The sequence below is a fragment of the Mus caroli genome, unplaced genomic scaffold (genome assembly GCF_978045245.1).
Source record: "Mus caroli unplaced genomic scaffold, Mus_caroli_1 scaffold_13, whole genome shotgun sequence".
Taxonomy (NCBI): domain Eukaryota; kingdom Metazoa; phylum Chordata; class Mammalia; order Rodentia; family Muridae; genus Mus; species Mus caroli.
Genome location: NW_028227268.1, coordinates 39,649,644 through 39,657,769, shown reverse-complemented (window position 1 = coordinate 39,657,769; position 8,126 = coordinate 39,649,644). Strand labels below are relative to the sequence as shown.

Here is an 8,126-nt window from a genome sequence, read left to right as displayed (position 1 = left end):
CATGACAGAGACACGGAGGAAGGCATCCCAGCTCAGGGAACTGCCTGCCTTCCTGAACAGATTTGTCAGACCAGAACTTTTCTGATAGACTGCCCTTGCTTAAGCAAAGGGGATAAACAATACTTTAAGAAGCAAAGAAGAATGATGGTGATCTTATGCCAAATATAAAAGAAATATAGAGAAAAGAAGGGAAGAATAAAATAAAGGTCAGAGATTTCACTTTTGTAGACAGCCATGTTATCTTTTGATATAATATGTAGTAGGAAATCACTTTTGATCAATTAATCTATGCCAAACTGAAACAGAATAAATTTAGAGTCGTCCTGTCTAGTACTTCTGTAACCACAAAACTTTATGACACCAATCTTAAGGAAGAAGGTGTCGAGTTTAAGGAAAATTGATTTTATCATAATGTTAATTTTTAGTTCTCATAAAACTGCTGTTAGCTTGCTTTGTTCTTCTTTCAATATTCTTATGTAATCAAGGAAGACTTTAGAACAAAATGTATTTTGAAAAGCTGTGTAATCAATAAATACAATTTCTGAGGAAATGATTTTACGTATAAATAATGCCTGAAAGAGACAGAGGTTGTCAGAGTAGGAGAAGTCATACCGAGATGTGCTCCCTCTCTGGCTCCGTCTCTCATGAAACGGATGTCCGTGTCTGATCCTTCCCTTCGCCACTCTTGCATCCACCCTGATTCAGGCCCTGCCCTCAGTCGAGGCTGGTCCCCTATAAGCTTCAGATGTAACTTTATATTATTCTTTATTGGACGGAACTTGCTTTGCAGTGACTGCTCTCAGTAATCAACCACCTGTGTTTCATGGTATTGGATCAGATAAAAAAAGGTTTTAAGGCCCCCCCCCCCCCCCCCCCCCCCCCCCGGTACGAGGGCTCCGAGTCCGCTGGGCGGCGCTGATGGTGGCAGCAGTAGCAGTAGCAGTAGCTGCGGCGGCGCCATGGGCCTAGCCGGGCTGCAGGAGAACGTCTTTGCTGGGCAGTCAAAGATCTATGCTTACAAATGCTCTGTAATGTGCTCTCCACTTCAGGAAGAGAACTCAGTTGCACATCACGAGGTCAAATGCCAGGAATCTACAGGAAAGGAGAAGAGAAAAGAAACGCTGGGAATGTTATCCGAAGCGCTGTGAAGTCAGATGAACAGAAGAGCAAAGATACCAGGCGAGGTCCCCTGGCACCTTTTCCAAACCAAAAATCCGAAGCAGCAGAGCCTCATCATGTGAGTCTACCAATGTAGCAGTTGCTAAGCAGGCCCTGAAAAAAACCCCTCCCTCTTGGGCAAGCAGGCCCCTCAGAAAACATCTCAAGGGAAAACACAGCAGAATAGAAAATTCACAGATCTCTACCCTGTGCGAAGGAGCTCCAGGAAGAGCAAAGCTGAGCTGCAGTCTGAAGAACGGAAGAAAATAGACGAGCTGACTGAGAATGGGAAAGAAGAAGGCATGAAGATTGTTCTAATTGATAGCAAAGGCAGGGGTGCGATCACTACCAAGCAGTTCTCCGGGGTAGACTTCGTGGTAGATACCATGGGGACCTCATTGAAATCACCAATGCCAAGGAGCGGGAGGCTCTGTACGCACAGGACCCCTTCACCGGCTGCTACCTGTACTATTTTCATTATCTGAGCAAAACCTACTGTGTGAATGCTACTCAACAAACTGCCTGGGGAGACTCATCAGTCACTGTGTGGGAACTGCCAGACCAAACTGCATGAGGCGTGCCTCTCACCTCATCAGTGCCTCACCTCCTCAGTGCCATCAGTGCCTCACCTCCTCAGTGCCATCAGTGCCTCACCTCCTCGTCAGCGCCTCCTGAGACATCGAAGCTGCGGAGGAGCTCCTGTTCGACGATGGGGACCGAAGCAAGGCCTCCATCGAAGCCTACCCTTGGCTGAAGCACTAACCATGTGGACTCCCAGCCTCCCTGCCACCCTGCCTCCTTCAAAGGACAAAGCGCCCTCAAAGGGAAATGAGTTTCACACACACACACACACACACACACACACACACACACACACACTTGGCTAATTCAAATGCTTTTGAAAAGTATATTAAAGATGCTTTTTCATGTAGTCTGTAAGTATCTGTTACAGGTTTCCAAGGTGGACTTGAGCAGATGGCCTTATATTACCAAAACTTTTATAGTCTAGATGTTTTTGTATCTCTTTGCATACAAGCTGAACATCTGTGCTTCCCTCGCAGATTTAGAGAATGGAGTTGAACATGAACTAGGAAGTTGGGCTCTGCCCAAGATGAAAGCCAAGACTCCCCTGCACCCCAGGACCAAGGACAGGCTGGTGTTAGGGTGCTCCTCCCAGCCTGGAACGGTTGTCTCCAAGCTCTTGTTCTCTTCAGCGTCCTGATAGGTGTACGTACTCATGTGTATGAATATTTTTTAGCAAAAGTTTTACAGTAAGCTAGTCTTCTCCTCTGCTTTCTCCAAAGCTTACTGAGCCCGGGGATCGGCAGCCTGGCCAGGAATAGACTTCTTCCCCAGGCTTAAGCTTGTCCAGGCACCTTGAAATGTTAGGGTGGACAGTCAGACTAGAGGTGGGCCAGGAAAAGCACTGTTCTCCTGCCCAAGAAGGGCAGGTCTTCCGAAACTGCATTAATTCTTTATAGAAATGTGAACACTGAATTTATTTAAAAAAAAAAATAAAAACAAAACATTAAAAAAATTTAAAAAAATTTGGAAAAAAACTCCACAGAAAACAACTTAACATGTAAATAGGTTTTGAAGGGAGTAAAATGAACGTGGTTTTCTTTTCTTCTGTTTTTTTTTTTTTTTTTTTTGCAGGGGGTGCTTAGCTGGTTGGTTTGTGTAGAGAAGATTTGAAATGGTATCCTATTCTAATCAAAAGTGAGGTTTTGTAGTGGGACCAGAAATTACTAAGCCCGCACCCCCTCCCCAACCCTAATTCTGCTGTGTGGGAAGTTCTCTACCTGCTCTCAAGGCAGAACTCCTGGTATCCCATGAAGATGCTGTCAGCTGTCAGTCTAGGACCCCTGTGAGCATCAGGCACCAGATGTGTTTGATACTAGGGTACCCGGCAGCCGGCAGAGAACCAGGATGATGCTTCAGTTTTGACCTGTGAGAGCACGAGTAGGTGGCTTCCTTCTCCCTCCCTGGGGAGGACTCACCATTCACCTTTAATCCAGGCGACTGGGGTTCAGGAGCCAGGTATAAGAACCTACCCTTGCCCCAACACCTCCATCTCCCAGGCTCGTGATGGTGTGACCTAAGAAGCCTTCCCTGAACCCTTTGCTAGCCTATCAGTGGTCAGACTTGGAGGAGGATCTGACAGGAAGGTGTACCTGTGAGATAAAAATGTCTTGGTTGTACCTGTTTGTGGCTTAGCTTTGTATATAAATAGCAAACAAAAAAGGAAATAAACTTGAAACTTACTTGTCATCTTAAGAATAAAGCAAAAAAATTAAAATATTTTAAAAAAAGGTTTTAAGTTTATGTAAGTTCTGAGGTATGGAAAGGTCTGAGGATGTGAGGTAGTGGACTATGCCACCAGACAGAAGACCTGGTGAATAATTTAGGAACCCCGGCAATTCTCATAATTGAGAATGGTAGGCATTTAAATCTACTCCCGACCAGGTTCCTGTCCAACACATGACCATGACACCCCATGGAGAGGACTGTGACAATCAGTCATGTAGGAGCAACACTTGAAGCCCCTGCACATGCAGATGAGGCATCCCTAACATCTCAGAGCAAGCCAATAGAAAGCATCTGCCTTTAGACCCCAACCCACTTAAAAATGTTTATAAGATCCTATCCACAAGGAATAAAGTGCAGGAGTTCCTTCACTGAAGACTGTCTGAGCGTGCCTGTTTTATCCAGCTGTAACACCCTAAGGGAAGAGGATTCTCTCCCCAAGCTTTCCTTGTTGGAAGCTGCTCTAGTCTACTGCTGTCACTTCCTGGTCAGTGGCCCCCGACCTTGTCTCCTGCTGTCCCACCAACTGCCACTGACTCCAGGGCAGTGACCTTGGCTCCTAGCTGTCCTCTGCTTCCCACTTCCTGCCTCTGACTCAGGAGCAGCAGCTGCTGTGGAAGGGGCCACTAGCTCCCCTCAGAGAATTGCTGCTCTTTGGCCTGGCCAGAACCCTTTAGATCCCCACTGAAAACCCCTGGTAGGCAGATCAGTATTGCTGTGCTCAGATTGTGAAAACTCCAAAGACAACAAACACCAGGAACCACAACTCCGATGCAAGCAAGCATATGAGAGTCTTTATTCAAGCTTGAAGGCAGGCCACAAATCTTCCTGATGCAACAGGATAGGAGAGCACCTGAGGTCTAGGGGAAGTGGGTTTATAAAGGAAAAACAACAACAACAACAATAACAACGACGACGACGACAACAACAAAAACCACAAGCAGGGGTTTCCAAGTCTTGGCATTACATTAGAGGGTAAAGGAATGTTGGTCTTTAAGCTAATTGGTTTACAGCACCTGGTTAAACCACAAGGAGGGAGCATACATTCAAAAGGACCACCTTCACCTGGGAACAACATAGGTTTTCTTATCCCACTCTGTTGTTATCAGCCAACTACAGCTGCTGTGTCTATTTTGCAACTGCCAGGGACATTTTGTTATTTTCTCAGACCTCAAGGGTGGGAGCCATGCCTCCCAAGGGTGAGATCTTTCTCTCTCCCCTGGTTTTGGGACTCTTCCCTTCTCCCAACTACCAGGACCATGGGCCTCAGAGTTCCAAATGTAATACTTCCTTTAAATTCCTAAGCTTTAATTTCTGTCCCTAGTTATATCTGTCCCAGCAGTTTGAATTGGCTAACAGACACCATCCAGGAATCAGCTGCATATACTATTCCAAATAGCTGAAAGCCCTGGATTTGCTGAAGCTGATGTGAGCCTGTACAGTCAATATGTTTGCTCCCAGTCTCTTCATCTGGGTCAGCAAACCAGCTGCTTTTCATAAATGCCCCATTGCATGAATGCCCCTTGACTGAATCCCTTCCTAGCCTTTGAATGCCCCTTGACTGAATCCCTTCCTAGCCTTTGACTAACATTCCATTTGGACAGCATTTTAATTTGACAAGAGCCATGCAGGAAAGGCTATGGCGAGCAAGGGAGTTTTTCTGGAGATGGTCCACTGTTTTGTATGGCTGCAGTGGGTGAGAGCTGAGAGGCATGGATCCCAGAGGCTTCATCCCAGGATGGCTTCTCGAAGTTGATATGCCTTTCCTACCACTGTCACACAACCCGCTGAATCCTGAATATCAGCCCACCCTCTTTGGCAAATTTCCTGCAGATCTATCTGAAGATGTACTTTCATGTAATAATGCTGTTCAGATGAATTGATGATTTCATAGTTTCACAGTTTCATGATGATTTTATAGAACTACTGAATTGATTTGAGTAATTTTAAGCCCCCCTCCCCCCTGTAGAATAAAAAGCTGCAAATAGAATTCTGTGTCACGAGCTAATTGCACCAGGAAAAGCAAATAGGCTTGGAATAAATTTACAGTCAAGGAAAACCTTCCTTCTAGGTTAGGACCGAGGCTACTAATCTCAGTAACTAAAGGTCATAAACCGGGAATGAGAGACTTATGGTAGGTATAAGGACAGAAAGTAAATAACTGACTAGTTTGTCTATACAAGACTTCAAAAATAGTAAGTCACAAGGCAGATGATTTCTCTCTTGACAAAACCTTGCTAACTTGTGCCATAAAAGCTTTAAACTTATAAGGAACTTACAGAGCTAGAAAACAGCTAAGGGATGTTTCGTCAGGTACTAGACTTAAAGGAAAGACATGTAAATAATTCTGCTGTAACTCCTTAAACCGTATCCACCTATGATGTGAACTATTGCCTTACACTCACTATGAAATTAAGCGATGTAGACATAAGCCATGTAACCAATGACCTTGCTTGTAATGTTTCTACTTGGTAATTGCTATGAGGTAATTTTTTTTTTCTGAGAAATCAAGAAAGCTAAGAACACAAATAAAGTGGCAAAGAATCCCCTTTTCCCTTCATCCAGTGTGCGTGTGCCTGACTTTCCTTTCCCTTTCTCTCTGGCTCATGAAGAGTTAATGAACTCTCCGGCTCTGGCTCTCTCTGGCCAGCAAGCAGACCCCCTATGCCACCACCCTGAGTTAAAAGAATAAAGAGCCCAAAGTAACCAAATTTCTTTTATAAATCCCCTGCTGCTAGCAGCAGGAGTCAATTGCCAGAAGCTTTGGCCCTCAAAATATTAAAAGAGTGTTAATTGCCGGAAGCTGGCAGCCTTTGGTCTCAGAATAGCAAGAGAGAGTTAATTACCAGAAGTCAGTTTCTGGTTCATCTGATATGTCCCTTCTCAGTACCTGGGTGTCAAGGTCCCATGGGATCTTGACATTAATTTCAGCAGGAAGTAGTTACAGAAGAAAATACTTTATTCTTTATCCTCAACAAAAGGATGAATGTTAGGTCAAATGGAAAGTCCCTGTTATAGGGGACAAAATGACAACCTAAAGTGTCTGTTGGCATACCAGGAAAGATGCCTCTTAAAATCAAATAGACCCAGATCTACCAGTATGTAGATTCATTAGCTGAAATAGTTCTATTTGACAGAGCACCCAACCTACTCTATAAAAGAAGGGGGCTATTTTGTAGCTTTAAGAAAAGAAAATGTTTTTATGGAAACCACTCAGTAATCATTGGAGATCATCTGACTGTACAAAACAAAACACAACACATTGTTAACAAGGGACCTGAGATGAAATAAATGACTGGTTCCTATTCTCTTTTCCAAGGTCTTCCTAGATAGTAAACTTGGATGCCTTTAGCCCTTCTGTTTCTTCTACTTACTGTTGGCCCTTGCATCTTTAATTCATTAACTAGATACAGAAATACACATCTGGGTGTCATGAAGCTGATGGTTATTAGATCCCAGTATGAACAGGTTCTCACCATAGAGTCAAGGATTTGATACAGGATATAACGTGGGAGTGTGTGTGTGTGTGTGATGGCTAAAGTTATGTTTTATGTTTAAATTACTGTGCTTGAGAAATCTTTAAACATAAATGTTTCTAACCAATAAGTGCCACTTGTCCAAGAACAGATCATTTCCTGGAATTCTGGGGGCTGTTCATGTAAGATAACAAGCCTAGTGTTTTTCCTTCTTCAAACAAGCATGGTTGCACTAATTGTGTAAGATATGTGCTTGATCACACACAGACAGGAGGTATGTAGGCAGGAGACATATAGGCAGGAACCATGTCAGGATGTATGCTTGCCTCTGATTGGCAAAGGTGGGAGGTATGTAGCCTCGTGAGTTTTGCCTTTATAAGCCCCTGGCTAATGTAATTTAGGGTTATTCTCTGGGAATCCCAGGTATGGACCTGGCCATATTTAATAAAGCTTACTTCAAACTTGCCTTTAAAACTGTGATAGTGATCTTATTCTTGCTCAGTAGGACTAACAATGCTGCAGCAGTAGCTGAGTGCTTACATCGTAACCCACAAGCATAAGGACAGAGAGAACTAAGAATGGCTTCTCCTCCTCCTCCTCCTCTTCCTTCTTCCTTTAAACCTCGAGTGGTACAAAGAACAGAGCTGCAAGGACACTGCTGAATTCAAGTACACTCTCACCTTCCATTGGCCTCTTAATCTGGCAGCCTCCAAGAGAAAGCTGGAACTTAGGTGGAAAGAACCACTCTATCCAGTACTGCTTTTATTTTTCTTTTAAGAACTTTTTAAAATTGAATTTTATTTGTAATTCATTTTTTATACTCCATATTCCATTCCATGCCCCTTCACTCTCATCCTCCAACTGCTCCACATTCCACACCTCCTCCCCACCACATTCCGTCTCCACATGGATGTCCCCACCCTCCACCCATTCTTATCTCTCAACTCCCTGAAGGCCTCCAGTCTCTTGAGGGTTAGGTGCATCATCTCTGAATGAACATAGACCTGGAAGTCCTCTACTGTATGTGTGTTGGGGGCCTCATACCAGCTGGTGTGTGAATCAAAGTTATCCATCATGACTTTGAAACACAGAATGTTTTCAGGCTATTCTTTCTGAAAACTGGTAATGAACCTTTAGGGTCAAAAGGACAAAGCAATGATTTCAGGTTAGTAAAAACATTTTTTT

The 8,126-nt window shown here is 43.9% G+C and overlaps 1 pseudogene; it reads left to right on the top strand.

The window, feature by feature from the left end:
* The first annotated feature begins 959 nt into the window (after positions 1-959).
* Positions 960-1,920, top strand: LOC110306246 (N-lysine methyltransferase KMT5A-like; annotated as a pseudogene).
* Positions 1,921-8,126: the final 6,206 nt, after the last annotated feature.